Here is a 21,455-nt window from a genome sequence, read left to right on the forward strand (position 1 = left end):
TGTTCCACCTCCAGACTCGTGTTAACACCTAAGATGGGAGTACAATTGGTGGAAACTGAGTTCAAAGGACCTTTACCACCTGGCACTGTAGGTTTGCTAATTGGACGTGCATCCTCTATCCTACAAGGTCTTCATGTTTTCCCCGGAGTCATAAGCCCTGATACTGTAGGGATAGTAAAGGTTATGGTGGAAGCTCCAAGGGGCATTGTGTCTATCTCCCCAGGGGATCGGATTGCTCAATTACTAATTTTGCCTAGCTTACATAATCACTTCCCTGCTGACTCAAGGTCACAGAAGGGAAGTGAGATTGGTACCACCGGAGGAAATTGTGCCTATTTGTCACTAGATATGAGCAATTGCCCCACTTTGGAATTAAACATAGAAGGTAAATCTATTGTGGGATTGCTGGATACAGGAGCAGACCGTAGTATCATAGCCCTTAAGGACTGGTCTAAGGGATGGCCAGTACAAACCTCTGATCAATCCTTAAGAGGACTTGGATATGCCCAAGCCCCTCAAATCAGCTGTAGACATCTATCCTGGAAGGACCCAGAAGGACAAAATGGTACTTTCCAGCCTTATGTACTTGATTTACCTGTTTCCTTATGGGGCTGTGATCTGATGAAAGACATGGGGTTCACTCTTAGTAATGACTATTCCCTAGTGTCTCAACAAATTATGCAAAATATGGGGTATAGGCCAGGTCTAGGACTAGGAAAACATCTACAGGGGCGTAAGCATCCTGTACAAGGTCGTCAAAAGCTTGAGAGATTTGGTCTGGGTTTTTCATAGGGGCTGCTGGGGCTCAAATACCCATAACATGGCTCACCGAGGAGCCTGTTTGGGTGCCCCAGTGGCCCCTTCCCTCAGCTAAATTGACAGCAGCCCATGATCTAGTTAAAGAACAACTTGACTTGGGTCACATCCAACCTTCTACTTCTCCATGGAATACTCCCATATTTGTCATTAAGAAAAAATCAGGGAGGTGGCGCCTACTGCATGATCTACGATCAGTTAATGCTCAAATGCAACTTATGGGGCCCATTCAAAGAGGGCTGCCTCTGCTCTCCTCTGTTCCTCAGGGCTGGCACATTATTGCTATTGACATTAAAGACTGTTTCTTTTCTATTCCTTTGCATCCTAAAGACTCACAGCGTTTTGCCTTCACCCTTCCCTCATGTAACCATGAGGAACCAGATCAAAGGTTTGAGTGGGTAGTGTTGCCGCAGGGAATGGCTAATAGTCCCACGATGTGTCAGATGTATGTGGGGAAGACACTCGCACCTCTCAAACAAAAGTATTCCTCCATCAAGATCATTCATTATATGGATGATGTATTATTGGCCGCTAAATTAGAACAGACAGTTAATGAGGCCTATAAAGACCTAGTGAAGCTGTTAGCTCAATATGGACTGCATATTGCACCTGAAAAGGTTCAAACGGGGGATTCTATTAAGTATTTGGGAGCAACAATTGGGTGTGACAAATTACAACCACAGAAAATCACCATAAGAACTCAGGATCTCCAAACTCTAAATGATTTTCAAAAACTGCTGGGAGATATTAATTGGATAAGAGGATATTTACATATTTCTAATATTGTGCTAGAGCCTTTATATGCTACTCTTAAGGGTGATCCAGATCTTACTTCCCCACGTAGCCTCACCAAAGAGGCTAGAGCGGCCCTTATGACAGTAGAAGAAGCTATACAACATGCTACTTTATGCAGGCTCCAGAGTGATAAACCTTTCCAGTTATGTGTGCTTGCCACTATGCGGCAGCCTACTGGAGTACTGTGGCAAGATGGGCCTTTACTATGGATCCACCCACATGTATCCCCAGGAAAATCCTTAGAATATTATCCTGATGCTGTTGCAGCGTTAGCACTTAAAGGGATTCAACAAAGCCTTCAATTTTTCGGACAATCACCTTCTTCTCTTATTATACCCTACACTAAAGCTCAACTTAATGTTTTGTGTGCTACTCTAGACAACTGGGCTATTCTATGTTGCTCATTTCAAGGGGATATTGATAATCATTACCCTTCTCATCCATTACTCCATTTTGTTAAAGAACATCCCATCATTTTCCCTATGGTAACTTCATCCAGTCCAATTCCGGGGGCTGTTAACATTTTTACTGATGGTTCCAAGTCTGGAATGGGAGCTTATGTAATTAATAATTCTCCCCCTGTCCAGCATCAATTTGCTCCTGGAAATCCACAATGGGTAGAACTACAAATTGTTATTGAGGTTTTTAAACAGTGTTCTTTTCCTTTTAATCTCATTTCGGACTCCATCTATGTGGTGCAGGCACTATTAGTCCTGGAGGCTGTGGGAGCTATTAGTGATGCCCGTAATGTATCTGCTTACTTTAATCAGCTTCAACAGCTTATCCATAGCCACACTGCCCCTTTTTATCCAATACACATCCGGGCTCATACCTCTCTTCCTGGTCCGTTATTGCAGGGTAATGCCTGTGCAGACTCAGCCACTAGAGGTCAGTTGATATGCTTGGCTTCCTCCTTAGAGGAGGCTAAATTGTTTCACCAGAACTTCCATGTTAATGCATTAATGCTGCGCAGGCGTTTTTCCATTTCAAGAGCGGATGCTCGGCAGATAGTATTACAATGTCCCCACTATGTCACATGTCTTCATCCCCCTACTTATGGAGTGAACCCACAGGGATTGAAGCCATTGGTTGTCTGGCAAATGGATGTGACACACATACCTGACTTTGGTAACCTCAAGTATGTCCATGTTTCTGTTGATATGTGTTCTGGAGTTATTCATGCTTCTGCTTTATCGGGAGAAAAGGCACATAATGTCATTACTCATTGCCTGGAGGCCTGGGCGGCGTGGGGTGCACCTACGTCCCTTAAGACTGATAATGGACCTGCTTATACTGGCAGACAATTTACATCTTTTTGTTCTACTATGGGAGTGCAACTTACTCATGGTCTGCCTTACAATCCTCAAGGACAAGGCATTGTTGAGCGTGCTCATCGCACCTTAAAAGAAACTTTACAAAAAAAAAAGGGGGAATAGGAGCTGAACACACTCCTAAAGAATGCCTGTCCTTAGCTCTCTTTACCATTAATTTTTTGAATTTGGATATTCATGGTCACTCTGCGGCCGATAGACATGTGTCCTCTCAGCCCTCTGTGATTGGCTATGTTAAGTGGAAGGATGTTCTTATGGGCAAATGGAATGGCCCTGACCCCGTGCTGACATGGGCGCGAGGATCTGTATGTGTTTTTCCCCAGGATCACACGGAACCGCTGTGGGTCCCTGAATGCCTGACAAGAAGAGTCTTGACATCAGCTAACCAGCAACAAGAGATACCACAGCAATCCCGTGATGAGGATCTTCATTCTGCTAAGTGCTCTGGCTCTGGTGCTGGTGCCGATGACACAGACGACACCAATGCAGTGGTGGGCAGTGGCACGGGCTTGGCCAATGCCGATGCCGGTTCATGGTAATTCTAGTGTCCTCCCCACTCTTTTCTCTACCTCATGTGAGATGTCTGCTCCCTGTGCCTCTCCTAGAGGGGACATGGAGAGCATTTTTAATCAATCTCAAGTTAATCTCACAGGAGTTTTTTGTTTCAGCCTTGGGAACGTTAATTGTATTAGCCTTAAGACCAAAAATTTGACTAACTGGGAGGACCCATTGCGGTCCAGTCGGGTCTCAGGGAACATTCTCAGTGCTGTATTGAGCCAAGTAGTTTCAGGAAAGCAATCAGGTTCAGGAACCCCCACAAATAGCACTGCCTTAAACATAACCACCTTGGCTATTGTCTCCGAGGTACTAATCCCAGTGCCTCCTTCTTCTAATAGTACTTATAATGCCACTCATTTCAAGGCCTCTCCTTACTGTACCCCTAATCTTGGTTTCCCCCCAACATTTACACCTTGTCAGGATCATTCTTGGGAGAAGCATCAAGTTGCTAAAGGTTTCTCCCTTTCCCCCTCTCTTAAGAGGTATGTTTATAACTTTAACAACAGTGCCAACTCCTCTACAGGAGTAGGTTGGTCCTGGTTTCAATGGCTGATTTCCAATGAGAAGGGGTCTTCGGCCGATATTTCTGCATTGGCTCAATTGCTGGGAGCCAAAAGTTGGCTGGCTAATGTTTCTGGCACTGGTAGGGAGAGTGAACGAGGTAATAGACTCACATCTGTTTCGTTCAACTCTCTGTTATATAATGCCACATTGCCCCCTGCAATGGTCTGTGTCCAATCCCCGTTCTTGCTCCTTTTGGCTAATGACTCCTCATCGGGGATGCTGGATTGTTCTAATGTTACCTGTCTCTTATCTGAGTGTTGGAATGGTTCTTGGACTGTAGCAGTGGTTATGAAAATTCCAACTTTTGTCCCAATCCCAGTCACTGCGGACCCGGATAAATTCCCTATTGTTGAGCTACTTAGAGTCCGCAGGGATTTTGGAATCACAGCAGCTATAGTGACAGCCGTGGCGGTATCTGCTGCTGCAGCAGTTACGGCCGGAGTGGCCATGGCCAGTCAAGTACAGACTGCTGCCACCATTAATCAAGTTGTCCAACAAACTTCCACCATACTTGAATCCCAAAATACAATTAATCAACATATTTTGTCAGGGATTTTAGCTGCCAACCAAAGAATAGATTTACTCCAAGCTCAGGTAGAAGAATTGGCTGACTTGGTGCTTTTGGGTTGCGTTGACCAACGTGCACATTTATGCATAACCTCTGTCAGATTTAATGATTCCAGGAATGCCTCCCACATCATTGGCGAATACTTGGCCAGAAATTGGTCCATGGCAGCGGAAGACATGATCCAGTCTCAACTAACCCAGATAGCTGTCTTGAATAGTACCCATGTTGATCCCATGACTTTGGGTCAATTCACCGATTGGATATCTTCTGCATTTTTCTTTTTTAAAGAGTGGGTGGGGGTAGGCATTTTTGGTGCAATGTGCTGCTTCGGTATGTTTCTCTGCTTGTGGTTTCTCTGTCGCCTCAAGGCCCGCAATGCTCACGATACGGCTATGATCATACAAGCTCTTGCTGCTTTAAAAAATGGCAACTTGCCACAGGTCTGGTTTGCGCATCTTAAACAGTAAACCTTTGACATGGTCGTTGCACCCCAAGTTATTATAACATTGCACTGGGATCGACATGTCCTTCTTTTGTCACTCTTCTAATGCTGGAACTTCTACCATATATTTCCTTTGTGCATACCTCTCCTCCCTGCCTTTCTGCACTGAGATCTTTGCTAGCTAATCTTACGGTTCAACTAATACTAGGAGAGAAAGCCTGAGGCATACAGAATTCATTTAGCTAGCCTCAAGAGAAAGCCCAGATTTTCTGTGGTACCTGTGTGTGTGTTTATTTCATGTGTAACACAAAGGGTACTCTAACTAATCACCTGGGAAGCTGAGGCTGGAGAATGGGAGGATGGCATGTTGCAAATGATCCTGGGAAACCTCATGAGACCATGTCTCATAAAAAGGACTCATTATGGCATGGTGACACTCAGTAACCCTGCAAACATGGCAGTGGAAGTAGCAAGGAGCATTCTAACTGCTATGAGTATCAGCAAGAAAAAAAGAAACTCAGCTTTTTCTTCTGTTTCTGCAGAACTATGCTCACTGTGCCCTGGCAGATTTGCATGGGACCCAGTCTATTTTTGGTGCATAAATTAACACAGAAACATTAGTAGATATAGAAGAAAATGGTATTGGAACACTGGGAATCAGTACTTTTGCATAGGAAGCTCTGGGAAATGTTGTTTACTGTAGTCTGCCTGAAGTTGAGACAAAATTGAAAAAAACAAGATGAATTTGGTTGTTTGGAAAGTGTGAAGCTGCCAGTGAACTCTATTCTCTTCTATCAGGAAAAGTAAGTGAAATTAATGAGGCACTTTGCAGAAAATCCAGTGCTTGTGACAAATTCTGTTATGAAGATGGGTGGTTGAGGAAGATGACACTGAGAGAAGAAGAATTTGAGAAGTATGTGAAATCTGTTGGGGAGTAAAAATGGCACTCTAAGTACACTCATTCAACACAGCTGTCTTAAGTAAAAAGACACCACTTTCAATACTGCTACTGGAGAAAAATACCCCTTATATTTTCAGAAATTGCAGATAAACATAATATGCATAATTTTTACAATTCCTTATGATTTTTTAGAGTAAGTTTTAGGCTCTGGTGAAATTATCTGTGGTAAAAACTATTTTTTAAAAATTATGTAATCCAATTATGAGTCTTGATATAAGTCTTATGTAATATTGTAATTTGCTTACAACCATTCCTACATTGGGGTGAATAGACTTCATTATCTTCCCACTGGAAAAAACTAGGAGTGGAAGAAAGTGTTTGTCATGCAGTGTCAGAAGAAAATACAGCCCTAATTGTATAATATACTGTATTTGTTGGTGTTTTTTTAATATACTAAAGAAGCAGCTTTGCAGCAAGATAAAAAACAAAGTATTCAACTTACAAAAATGAAAAAAGAGTCTGTGGCTGTGAAGTGGCATGCCCCTGGTTTCCATCCTCATATCTTTTCCTTAGTTATCAATACTTTGCTGCCTTTCTTAAAGAGAGAAACCTGACTTTTTCTTCTCTGTTTCTTCCATAACTCTCAATTCCTCTCAGGCCTTCTTTTCTCCAGTGTCCCAGCTTTGTTCCCTGAGGATGGGCCAGAACATCTGCACTCAGGTCAAACTCCAGCCTAGGCTTCTGGATTCGTGGGTATCACAGGCTGCCATACCTACCTGTTTCTGATTTGGAAGTTGTTCCTCCTGAACCCATAAGAACTTTCTAGTTAAAGATTTGACTGTCTTTTTGAAAGCATTTTGATGTTTCTTTTGACACCAACCATAGTAAATATCTCAGTAAGAAAACAATTTTTTTTGTTGCTAGCATCCCATACATGTTTTTGTTTTGACTGATTTTGTTTCTATGCTTGCCATTTACTCCTTCATTCATTCACTTATTTATTTCACACTTCTGGGAATTCAACTTCAGGTATCACACACTCCAGGTCTCCAGCACTGGAGAGTACGCAGTTCAAGGTACAGAAGGATTTGGGTTTCCCAACAACTCTAACCCTAGAAAATACAGGCTGAGGAACAAAAATTTTGTTTTTCTTCTTTAAACAGGAATAATAGAATTCTTTGGTATCCATGTTCATTTTTTAAGAAATTTTTCTGTGACTAGGGTGGCTGAGATGGGAGAATATTATCATGGGCAGCCTCATGAAACCCTGTCTCAAAATTAAAAATTAAAGAGGCTGGGGATTCAGGTACTCTTTACTTGGGTTCACTTCTTAGCTTCATAAAAATAAAATTATTTTGTGCTTTTTCTCTCTCTTTTATTTCCTTGTTTAATGCTGTATTTATTCCAAAAGAAAGAGAAACAACTTTCTTCTCTGTCCATGATTTTCTGTTCCTTTCTCTCCTTTTTCTTCTCAGTTTTCTACTATGTTGGATGATCATAGGCTTATGCTTCTGCACTCACATCACCCCCAACCTCAGTTTCTGGAAAAGCTGGTGCACAGGCTGAAGTTGCTGGCACCATAGGCTACCACACAGACATTTCTTCTGGCACCAACTTCCGTTAAATTCTCCACTATCAAAAAATTTTGAAGGTTAATCCCATCCCATATTTTTTTGCCTTATATTGTTTTCTGGGTGTTATTCATACATCTACTAATTTATACTGCAGTCCTGAAAATCTATTCCTAGGCATAACAAATACCAGGGAATGGCTCTATCACTGAGCTCCATCCTCAGCCATTGGAGTTTTGCACCTCAAGGTAGAGGAGACTCCATGTTCTCCAACAATGTAAAGATTCCAGGGTGAAAATCAGCATGAGAGATCCTCAACTTTTCCTTCATGATATCTTCCATGAATTTCCATTCTTCTCAGCTTTTCCTTTTCTCCGCAAAGTACTGGCTGTGTTCCTCTGTGCTACTCTTCTATACCTGCATTCATGCACTCTCCTAGTTCAACCTTATGGAATTGCTGATACCACAAGCTTCTCCTCGTGCCAGAATCTGATTATTAACAGATTATATTCTAATTTTTACTTTGATATTTCTTTTGATACCAACCACAGATAACTTCTCTGCTAGAAAAAAAATATTGCAGGCTACAAGCATCCCATAAATGTTTTTGTTTTGCCTTATTATTTTTCTGTTGATTTTTGGTTGCCATTCATTTACTCATTTATATTGCACCTTGGGAATCCAATCTCAGGCATGACACTTTCCAAAGATAGTCATTAACCCTGAGTCCTCTTCCAATTCCTGGGAAATTAGCATTTTAAGTTAATAGTACTCAATGTTTCCCTACATAGATAAGCTGATGATTGACAACCAGATGCATACTGAATTTGTTTATTTAACTTAAAGATGAAACAGATTTTGTTAATTCCCACATTAGTAATTAAAGAATTGGCTCAGTGACTAGAGAGAATGAGGCTGGAGAATACATAGATGGCATGTTTAAAGTGATCCAGAGAAGCAATGCCAGAACCCATCTCAAAATAAAACAAAACAGGGCTGGGGATATGGCTCAAGTGGTAGCATGCTCACCTGGCATGCGTGAGGCCCAGGTTCGATCCTCAGCACCTCATACCAACAAAGACATTGTGTCCGCCAAGAACTAAAAAGTAAATATTAAAAAAAGAATTCTCTCTCTCTCTCTCTCTCTCTCTCTCTCTCTCTCTCTCTCTCTCTCAAAAAAAAACAGGCAAAGACTGTGAAGTATTATGCATTTATGTCCAATCATAGACATGAAATAAATCATTTAATTCTCCTTTTTCTTATGTCTCTCATTTGTGCTGCTTTTATTTTCTGGAGAAACTCAACTTTTCTCTGTTCCTTCTATGACTTTCTATTCCTCTCCTCATGGTCCTAACTATTCACTCAGGGCTGCCTGGTATACCTATACTTGTGTGAACCTACAGCCTTTTCTTCTGAAATCACTGTAACATAGGCTACCACAATTATCCATGTTTATTTTTGGAAGGTCAGAATCATGCACAAAATTTATCTTTGAAGATTTAACTTGTGTCCACTTGAGTACATTGTGATATTTCTTATGACATCAAAATATTAAAATCTCCACTAGAAAAAAAGTTCATATGTTACTAGCATACTGTAAATATTTTTTTTTGGCCTGACTTTATTTTTGGTTGCTGTTCATTCACTCACACATTTACATTACATTTCTCAAAATCATGTCCTAGGCAACACACATGCCAGGTAATGTTCTAACACTGAACTCCATTCCCAGCCCTGGAGGTGAGCCAAGGAAAGACAGCATGAGGCACACAGAATTTATCTTGCTTAAAGAGGGAGCCTAAATTCCTTTTCTACCCATGTATTATATAAAATAAACTCTGCTCAGTTACAGGGACGTTAAGGATGGAGAATGGGAGCATGCTATGTGCATTGTGATTTGGGGCAACCTTGTGAACATTTCATGAAAATATTCCAGGAAAAACAGCAACACAAAAAGCTTTACTTTTCCTTCTCTGTTTTTTTCCATGAATTTTCAATCCTCTGTCTATTTTTATCCAAGGAGTCCCTGTTGTGTCCCCCAAGCTAGCCTCCTACACATATACTCCGGAGGTCCTCAGCAACAGCTCCTGCAACCACTAGAACAACATGCTATTATACAATTTAATTTCTATTTGTGAAAGGTCTGATTTTCTTCTAAATTGTTTTTCTTGACCATAAATGATATTTCTTTTCAAAATTTGATTTCTGTCATCGTTTTTTAAATATCTTTATTTTATTTTTATGTGGTGCTGAGGATGGAACATAGGGCCTCACACATGCTAGGCACTGAGGCACAATCCCAGCCCTGATTTCTGTCATCTTCATTACCTTTTGATATTTATTCTGACACCATTATTTATTTTTTTTTAAATTTGTATAAGACAGCAGAATGCATTACAATTCTTATTACACATATAGAGCAGAATTTTCATGTGTCTGGTTGTATACAATGTTTATCCACACCAATTTTTGTCTTCATACATGTACTTTGGATAATAATGGGGCACCAACCATTTTGAAACACTTTACTGTAAAATGTTTTTACAAGTTAATAGTATCTCATATCAATTGGTGTTTTATTCCTTTTCCCATCCATTCACTTTCCATATTTCTCTATCCTGATGCCTTTCTTCATGCAATAAAAATCAAACCTTAACTCTAAACACTAACCTTAAACCTCTATCCCATGCCATAAACCCTAACTTAACCCTATCCCTAACCATATTGCTAATCCTAACCCCAAAGCCAACCATTAACCTTAATCCTCTAACTCTAACCCCTAAATCTAACCCTAAACCTTAAGCCTAATTCTCACCATAACCCTCTAACCATTTCCCTAACCTAGCCCCAACCCTTTTCCCAACAGCAAAGCCCTAATCCAACCCCTAACCCCAACCCCTAACCCCAATCTTAATATAAACTCTAACACTACCTACCTGAATATGGCAGAGTTCCCACTTGAACGTATGGAAGCAGCAAGTGCCCAGGTGGCTTACAACTTCTAACACGGACACAAATGCGATGTTCCATGATCCTCTTCTTTGAATCATTTGCTGTAGTGGCTCACAGCAGCCAGAAAACTATTTAGTACTATCAATTCACCATAAAGCATATCTTTCAAACATATTTTAAATAATATATTTGAGCAAGCATATGACCACACACACAGGGAAAGGTAAGTGGTAAAGGGCCTGTAGCTTTTATGCCCTCCCCAGGCAGTATCCTGCCAGCACCTTCAAAAACAGAGAGTCCTAAAACTCTATCTTTTTCTTTTTTGGCTGCTTCATTAAGTACCCATGATTCATTAAATCATTGATCATTTGTTACCAGTTTAGCCTTCAGTTCCTCTGTTCTCCTTATGTATGTGGGAAGGCTCAAGTTCAAACTCTGTAATGATGTTTATTTTTTTTCCCACTGAACATGGTCATCCTGTGTTGCCCAGGAGCCCTAGACCATTAATTACCTCACTGGTATCAGACAGACACATTGCTTCATAGATTGAAGAATGAGGAGCTAAGAGACAGGAAACTGAAGCAGAGACCAAGAATGTATTTCTTGGCACAACAAGCCACAAAGTAGCTTCAAATTGACAAAGAACTTGAATATACACTTTTTACTAGTAGACATGAAAGGTGATTAACAGGATATTGTATTAGTGTCATTATAGACATGCAAGTTAAAACTGCAGTGAAATTTACTCACTTTTACTACTACTACTAATAATAAATAATAATAAATAATAATAAAATAAAAATATTTAAAAATAACAAATGATTTGGGGCAACCTTGTGAACATTTCATAAAAATATTCCAAGAAAAAAGGCAATCCAAACAGTAAGCTCTACTTTTCCTTCTCTGTTTCTTCCATGAATTTTCAATCCTCTATTTTTATCCATGGAGTTCTTGTTGTGTCCCCCAAGCTAGCCTCCTACACATATACTCCAGAGGTCCTCAGCAACAGCTCCTGCAACCACTGGAGCAATATGCTGTTATACAATTTAATTTCTAATTGCAGAAGGTCTGATTTTCTTCTAAGATGAGCTCTACTTTTCCTACTGATTTTCTTCCAAGATAAGCTCTACTTTTTGGTAAGGATGAAGAGAAATCAGCACTCTTTTATATACCTGTAACAATAAATAATGTGAAGCTTGTGTGTGAAATAGTTTGCTATTCCCTCAAAAAGTAAAAATAGAATTATCATACTACTCAACAACTCCATTTCTATGTATTTAACCCCAAAGAACTGAAAGAAGGTATTAAAAGAAAAGTACATGTGTATACTTTCCATCTGTTAAAGTCATGAGAATGAGGTACAGGCTCAAATGGAGTTTTAGGAAAATAATTTTATGTATGAGTAAAAAAGGAGTGCTTTTTTTCCTCCAGTTTGGCAGGTAGTGAAAGTGAGGATTGATTGCCATGGAGAAGCTTGCTGATGTCTTGATTTGGAGGTTATGTGATGGTCACCTGAGAGTACCCATTCCTACATTGAGTAAAATACATTTCAGTGTTTTACATGGAGATACAAACCTGGCATAGCAATGACTAGTGGGGAATGTGAGTGAAAGGATACAGAGCATTTTGCGCCACCAATGCAGGGTTCCTGTAAGTTTAGCACTATGAGAAAGTCAACTGCTTATTAAAAACCACCATGTCAATACTATGCCAGAAAAACAGACTTTATTAGGGAAGTTGACCCTTATAAATCCAGCTCAGCCAAATCTCAGAAATACCATTGTAAGAAAATTTTTCATTACAAGCCACTGTGTGTATGTGTGTGTGTGTGTGTGTGTGTGTTACATTAATGTTAGAGGCTAAATTTTGGATGTAATATTAGTATAAGAAGGTCACTTAGTGATTATTATACTGATATAAAACCAATGTGTTCATAGTAGATTAGCATTAAAGACCACAGTCTGGATATCACTGTGAAGGCAGTAAGGGTTCATGGTAAATAAATATATTACTATTAGAGGCCATCTATTTACACTGTAAGCATACTTTGGGAAACAATGTGAATATCACATTAGTATTAAAGAGCACAATGTGTATACTGTAATAATATCAATGACAAAAGTTCATGTATGCTTGTAATCCCAGAAGCTCATAAGGCTGAGGCAGGAGGATGGCAAGTTCAATGCCAGCCTCAGCAACTAAGTGAGGCCTTAAGCAACTTAGAGACACCCTGTCTCAAAAATAAATAAATAAAAAGGGCTGGCATGTAGCTTAATGGTTAAGTGCCCCTGGATTCAATATCTAGTACAAAAAAAAGATCAACTATTATATTAGGACTAGATGCCTCTGTGAGGACATTGTATGTGTCATGAGTGGCAGAGGATTCAATGAGGATATTATCTGCATTACAGGCCTTAGTGAGGGTATTATATAGGTCAGAGGCTTCAGTTTAGATATTATATTAGTGATAGAGTCCTGAATGAAATATTATATTAGTGTAGAAGATCTTTTTGAAGATACTATATTAGTATCACAGGTCTCGGTAATAACACTATATGTGCTAGAGATTTCAGTGAGGATATTATATGTTTTGGAGGCTTCAGTGTGAATATTATGTGTGTCAAATACCTGACTGGGGACAATATCTGAGTATCTGAAGCCACTGTGAGAATACTATATTTGTTAGAGACCACAGTGAGATTATTATTGAGTATCAGAGGCCGCACTGTAGAATATGATAAATTATTAAAGGTTAATTGAGGATATATGTTAGAATACTCATTGAGAATATTATATGAGTGTCAGAGGTCTGAGTGAGTATATTATATATGTCATAAGCTGCAGTGATAATATATATACACCTTTATATAAATTATATATTTATATAATGTATGCAAATATATATTTATGCAAATATATTGTATATAGGTGTATGTGTGTGTGTGTGTGTGTGTGTGTGTGTGTGTGTGTTCTGGGGATTGAACCAAGAAGTACTTTACCACTGAGATACATCCACAGCTCTTTTTATATTTTTATTTTGAGACAGAGCTTCACCAAATTTTTGAGGCTGGATTCAAACTTGCAATCTTCCTGACTCATGCTCCCAATTCATTGGGATTACAAGTCTGTGTCAGTGTATTCAAGTTATTGAGAATATTATTGAGTGTCAAAGTCTTCAATAGGTCATTATGAGTTAGATGACTCAATGAGTATATTATATCATTCAGAGGACTCAATTAAGGTATTATTTTTGCCAGAGGCCTCAGTGAGATTGTTATGTGAAGATCTGGTGAACTCAATGAGGATAATATATGATATGTCAAGATCATTGTATTGCCATGAGAAACTAATAAAAAAATATATGTGTTATAGTCTTAACTGATGATAATATATGAGTATCAGAGATTTCAGTGAGAATATTATGAGTGTCAAGAGAACTTGGTGAGGTGGGTGTGTAAATGATGTGATTCTGCAATCTGTATACGTGGTATGAAATATGATATGTCAACAGCTTTGTAATGCTTTGAAAAACCAATAATAAAAAAAAGAAAAAAAATAAGAAAAGAGAACTTGGTGAGGTTATTATATATTTCAGAGGCCTAAATGAGACTATTACATGAATGTCAAAGGGTTTTGTGTGGATATATATATCTCATCAACCTCGTTAAGAATATTACAGTTGGGGCTGGCGTTGTGGTTCAGCAGTAGAGCACTTGCCTAGCACATGTGAAGCCCTGGGTTCAATCCTTAGCACCACATAAAAATACACAAAAAATAAAGGTACAATACCTTTGTGTCCAACTACAAATAAAAAATAAAAAATTAAAGAATATTACATAAGTGTCAGATAACTCAGTGAGCATATTATATGTATTAGACTCATCACTGATCATATTACGTTTGTCAGAATCTCAGTGGTGATATTATATGAGTGTCAGAGGCCTCAATGAAGCCAATGTATATTTTAGTCTATTTAGTTAACATATTATATCTGTAAGAGGACTCACTGAGGATATTATATGTCCCCTTATATGTGTCAGAGGACTAAGTGATGATATAAATTTTAAAGATATCAGCATAGATATCAAATATGTCAGATAACTCAGTGTGAAAATGTCAGAGACATCAGTAAGAATATTATATGTGTAAAAAAAAGAATATTATATGTGTGTCACAGGTCTTTTCAGAGCCTCAGTGAGTATACTGTATCTGGTAAAGGCTACAATGAAGATATTATATTAGTGTGATAGGACTCGGTGTGGATATTACATGAGATATAGAACTGAGAGAGGATGTTATATGTGTTAGAGAACTCAGTGAGCACATTATATGTGTCAGAAATCTCAGTGAGAAGATTGTATTTTTTAGAGGTTTTAGTGTGGATAGTGCATTAAACAGAGGCCTCAGTGAGATCATTATATGGATTAGAGGCCTCATGTGAACATGATATTTGTTATAAACCTCAGTGAAGTTATCATATTAGTGCCACAGGCATCAGAGAGGATATTATATAGGTAAAGGCCTTAAATTGCATATTATATGTCAGAGCACTGAGTGAGGACATTATAGATGACAGAGGCCTCATTACATGAGTGTCAGAGGAATCAATGTAAATAATATATGAGTGTTACAGACCTCAATGAGTATATTCTGTAAAATGCCTCAGTGAGGCATTACATCTTTTACATAGATGGAGCTTCACTGAGGACATTATATGAATATCATAGAACTCAATTAGAATTTTATATAAATGTGAAAGCCCTAAGAATATTATGTATATCAGAAGTTTCAGTCCTCACTGAAGCCCTTATTGTTTGTTAGACACTTCAGTAAGCATAGTAAATGTGTAGAGTCTACAGGATGATATTATGTGTCAGAATCCAGAGCAAGGCTATTACCTGAGTGTGAGTAGTATATGTATTAGAGCCCTCAATCACACTGTTACATGACTATGAACAACCTTATATGAGAAAAATATCTGAGTGGAAGAGGCCTTGTTGAAGACATTGCATGTGTTTGAGATCTCAGTATGTTCAATCTATGGCTCAAAGGTCTCAGAAAAGAAATTATATGTGTCAGAGGCCTCACAGAGGATAAAACAGGAATGCCAGGCTACTGAGCAAGAACATTAATTGTGTTAGAGTCCTCAGGGAAGAAGGTATACTAATGTCATATACTTCAGTGAGGGTATTACTGTGTTGAAGGCCTTGGCATTTGTGCTGCTTGGGTGAAAGTTCCAAGTGGAGCTATAGTCTGTGTCAGAGACCTCAAGGAGACACTTAAAAGTGTCAGAGGACCTCAGGGATTTAGAGGCCTCAGGGAGTATATTATATATGTCAGAGTCTTCAGAAAGATATTACATGAGCCCAAAATCTCATTGTGGCTATTAACTGAGTCAGAGGACTCAACACTGGTACTTCATTGTTGTTAGAGGTCTCAGCAGAGGATAGATTGCTTTTTAGAGGGGTAAGAGAAAATATGTTTTCCTGAGGCCACTGTGACGATACCATGAGTCAGAGGCTTCAGTGTGGGTAGAACATATAAGAACCTGAGTGAAGATTTAATAAACCTCAGGGGGATTATGATGGAGTATCTCAGAACTCAGTGAATAAAATCTATTAGTGTAAGCAGCCACATGAGGAAATTTTATGCATTGAAATCTTCCATGAGTCTATTATATGGGTTTCAGAACTCTCTGAGAAAATATCATGATTCTAAATGCTGTGAGTGAGGATATTTTAGAGCATCTTTAGGAAGTTGCTTACAGGTGTCTGTATAATCAATGAAATAAAATATGAATATCAGAGGCCGAAGTGTGTATAGGATGCAAATGTCACAGGAGGACCTATTGTGAATATCCTATCAGGGATAAGACCACCAGGAGGGTTCTATTTGAGTAGTCACCATCAGAACAAGGATATAACATGGGTCATAGTCATTAGTGTGCCAATGGTAAGAGTAAGAAGCCTTTGCAAATACAGTATATGTCTTCAATATTTGATGTGGAAAGTTAATTCCAGAGTGAGGCTATTAGTTGAGTTTCAGCAAGTTTCAGCAAGAATCACATATGTGACCCAGAAATCAATAATAAAATATTATCCAGCTACAGGCCTCATTGAGGATGCCTCAGGGGCTTCATTGAGATTAATCAATGATTGCCACAGGACTCAGCTAGGGTATTGTCTGAGTTCTCAGTGAGTTGAATACATATGTCCAAGAACTCAATGTATATAAAATGTTTCAGATCCCTCAATCACACTATTACATGACTATGAACATCCTCAGTGAGGAAAATATCTTACTGCAAGTGGCTTAGCTGGAGGCATTGAATGTGTTTGAGATTTTAGGATGTTTAATCTATGCCTCAAAGATCTCAGGGAGGAAATCCTGTATAAGAAGTCTCACATAGGATGTGACCCGAGTGCCAGGCTACTCAGTGAGAACATTATGAGTGTTAGAGTCCTCAGGGAAGAGGCTACATCAGTGTCACACCCCTCACTGGGGATATAATTGTGTCAAAGGCCTGAGTATTTGTACTGCTTGTGTGAGAGTCATGCATGGAGATATTGTCTGTGTCATAGACCTAAAGGAGACACTTAAAATGTCAGAGGAGTCTGTGTTGACAGAAAGATAATTTCTGAGCCCTCCATGATTTTTAAATATGACTAGACAATCAGGATCTCTGCTAGTGAGGCTCTTAGTTGTGCCTGAGCTCTCATTGAGATATTAACTGAGGGACAGACAGAAGGTAGAGGGAGAATATTATCTACATACAGCAAGCCTCTGTGAATATGTAATGTAAGAGTCAGAGGCAACTGGGAGGAGAGGACATGAGTGTCAGAGCCCTGAGTGAGTTTATTATACATGTGACAGAAGAATTTATGGACTCAGTGAGATGATCAAGGAATTTCAGAGCCCTCAATAAGTACACAATATTGAATGTCAGAGGAGGACTCATTGAGGATATTTTCTGAGTGTCGGGGACCTCCATGAGAATGTTCCATGAGTGCTGAAGGCCTGAGTGAGGACATATATGTGCTGTAATAGGAAGAGACCTGTGCTAGCCTATTATATGTGACAGTGCCTTCGTATGGACATTTAGTGTCAGAGTACAGAGGGAGGCTATCACCTGAGTGTCTGAATCCTCATTGAGACTGATACATTTTTCAGAAGATGTGCTGAAGATATTTGGTCAAAGTCAGAGGCCTTAATAAGGATGTGATAGGTGTCAAAGTCTTCATTGAGATTATTTTGCTATTACTATAGGTCTCAACCAGGGTATTTTCTCTTAAGAGGCCTCAGAGATTTGAGTATATGTGTTAGTGACTAGGGGTAGAGAATGTAGGTATCATAGCCTCACTCACTCTGTTACGTGAGTATGAAGGTCCTTAGTGAAGAAAATTTTCTGACTAGGAGAGGTTTATTGAGAATAGTTTCCTCAGTAAGTATATTTTAGAGATGAAATTTCTAGTGAGTAAGTTTTTAAATTTTTTTTTAGTTATACAGGACACACTAACTTTATTTTGTTTATTTATTTTTATGTGATGCTAAGGATCGAACCCAGGGTCTCATATGTGTAAAGCGAGCACTCTATCACTGAGCCACAACCCCAGCCCTCCAGTGAAGAACTTCTATGTGTCAGATGTTGCATTGAGAATAAGGGTGGGAGTGCCAAGGTACCCAGTGAAGACACTGTATGTGATGGAGTTTTAAGGGTTGAAAGAACATCAGTGTGAAAGGCCTCAGTGAGATTATGAAATGAGTATCAGGGGCCTTGATGACTACATATTACATGGAAGAGGCTTTACTGAGAAGACAATTTTTCTCAGACTGGTCAGTGAGGAAAATATGGGCTCAAATGACTCAGTCCCTCCTCTACAAAGGTTGGAGCCCTCTGTGGGTATTTCATATGTGTCAGAGACCTCAATGAGACACATGCATGTGCCAGAGGACTCATTGTACATACTATGTAACCTTTGGAGGTCTCAGTTATATTTTGAAAATCTATCAAAGCATTAATCTGTGCAGACATCAGGTACCCCAGAACACTTGGTAAGATAGTACTTCAGTGTTACTATCTTCAGTGTTAGAGGTCTCATGGAGGTCATTATCTGAGCTTTAGAAGCCTAAGGTGGATATTATATTCATTTCATTGTCCTGCATGAGGATTATATCCACTGCAGAGTCCTCAGGCAGTATATTACCAGTGTGAGTGGACTCAGTGCTATCTGATGTGAATGTCAGAGGCCTCAGGGAGGAATCATGGGAGTTTCAGAAGAGGATACATTGAGGATATGATATGAGTATCAGATACCTGCTTCACACTATTATAAAAGTGTCCAAGGCCACAATAATTATATCTTATGTGTCAGAAACTTCAGTGATAACACTGTATTTGACATAGGCCTCTGTGAGCATATTGTAGGTGGCTGAGTCTTCTCATGGATATTAAGTGTCAGAGTCTAGAGCCAGGGTGTTACCAGACTGTCTGAGGCCTCAGTAACAATATGAACATGACCAAGGTCACAGTTTAGATATATTATTGATGTCAGAGGCCTCTGTGATGATGTGATATGTGTCCAAGGCTTCAGTGAGAATGTGATGTGTTTGTCACAGGCCTCACATTGGATATCATACTTCATGGAGGCTGCAGTAAACTTACTATACCTGTCAGAGGCCTCAGGTTTCTCCTATGGAAAGAGGCCTCCATAAGTATATGATGGCTGTCAAAAAGATTCTAAGTGGAAGAGACCTCTGTTAGTCAATTACATGTGTCATATGTCTCCAATACTACATCATTAATACTAGGGGCCTCAGTAAGCCTCTTATAGGTCCTGTAGGTCGCAATGTAGATACTGTATGTGTCAAGTCCTCAGGGAGTTAGAGGCCTAAAGGAGTATATTATATCTGCCAGAGGTTTAAGGTAGGATAATAAATGCTCCTGACTCTTCAGTGAGGCTATTAACTGAGTCAGTGGATTCAGCATTGATACTTTATCGCTGTCAAAGGTCTCAGTGAGGACACTATTAGGGTCACAGACCTCATTGAGTCAGAAGTCTTAGTGACAATGGAGGATATGTCAGAGGCCTGAGAATACCACATGCATCTGAATCTTCAGAGATAATATTTTGTGTGTCAGAAGCCTCAGCAAGTATATGGGCTACAGGCCTCAGTGTTGATATTACATGAGCCTTAGAAGCCTGAGAGAGGAGGCATTGAATATGCCCTGAGGGAGGACATTCAAAATGTGTCTGAGGCCTAGCTGAGGATAGTTTGCTTCTTGAAGGGCTAAGGGAAAATATTGTTTTTCAGAGGCCCCGGGGCAGATACCAGGTGTTAGAGGCCTTAGTGTGGGTAGGTGTGAGAACCCTGAATGAAGATTTCATTTATTTCAGAAGCCTCAGTGAGACTACAATGTTATTATCACAGGACTCAGTGAATATACTAGGTTAGTGTCAGAGGACAAGAAAGGACTTTCTATACATCAGAATCCTCTAGGAGTTTATTATATGGATTTCAAAGACCTCAGGAAAGATATCATGTAATTCTTGGAGCTGTGAGTGGGGACATTTTAAGTTTCAGAGTCCTCAGGAAGTTGATTAGGGGTGAACGTACCTTCAGTGTGATTGTATATGAATGTCAGATGCCTCAGTGAGTATGGGATATGAATGTCAGAGGGAGCATAGAGGATATTCTATCAGGGTAAGAGACACCCAGAAGAATTTTATATAAATAGCATAGCCCAAATGAGGATATTGCAGGGGTCAGAGTCCAGTGTAACTATGATAAGAGTAGGAGGCCTCTGTAATCCTATCATATATCTTAGAATCTTCATGTGGATATTTACTGTCAGAGTCCAGAGCAAGGCTATGAACTGATAGTCAGAAGCCTCAGTGAAAAATCATACATGTGATCCAGGACTCTGTGAAAATATTATGTCCAAGTCAGAGGCCTCAGTGAGAATGGGTCAGAGTCTTCATTGAGCTTACTCCATGATTGCCACAGGACACAGTTAGGACATGTTCTGTGTTCAGGGCCTCAGTAAGTTGATAATATGCATCTGAGGACTCAGTGTGAATAATATATGTGAGAGAACCCCCAGTCATACTAATATATGATGTAAACATCCTTAGTAAAGAAAATATTTGATTGGAATAGACCTTGTTGAAGGCATTGCATATGTTTGACATCTTGGTATGTGTAATCTATGGCTTAAATGTCTCATGAAGGAAATCCTATGTGTCTGAGGCCTCACAGAAAATATTATGGAAGTGCCAGGCTACTCAGTAAGAACATTGCATGTGTTAGTGTCCTCAATGAAGAGATTATACCACTGTCACATCCCTCAATAGGATATTACGGTGTGGAATGCCTCAGCATTTGTACAGCTTGGGTAAGAGTCCTCTGTGGAGTTATTGTCTGTGTCAGAGACTTCAACGGGATACTTAAAAGTGTCAGAAGGATCTGTGTTGATAGGAAGGTACTTTCAGAGTCTTCAGTGATTTCTTTAATATTTTAGACAATAGGGGTATTTGTCAGTGAGGCTCTTAGGTGTGCCTGAGCACTTGCTGATATATACACTGATGGCCAAGAGGATTGAGGATATTTTTTGAGTCCCACAAGTCTCTATGAATAAGTTGTGTAACTGTCAGAGAACAAGGGAGGAGAGGATATGAGTGATAGAGATCAGAGTGAAGATATTGTACACTTAAGAATCCTCAATAAATAGAATAGGAGTGTTTATGGACTCAGTGAGATAATCAAGAAATGCCAGAGACCTCAGTGAGTATCTGATGTGTCAGAGAAGGACTCACTAAGGATATTACATGAGTGTCAGAGACCTCCATAAGAATATTTCTTAAGTGTCATAGCCCTGAGTCAGGACATATATGTGCTGTAATAAGAAGAGGACTCTGTTAGCATATTATATGTGAAAGTTCTTTGAGGATCAAAAGCC

This window comes from Urocitellus parryii, chromosome 6 (genome assembly GCF_045843805.1).
Source record: "Urocitellus parryii isolate mUroPar1 chromosome 6, mUroPar1.hap1, whole genome shotgun sequence".
NCBI lineage: Eukaryota > Metazoa > Chordata > Mammalia > Rodentia > Sciuridae > Urocitellus > Urocitellus parryii.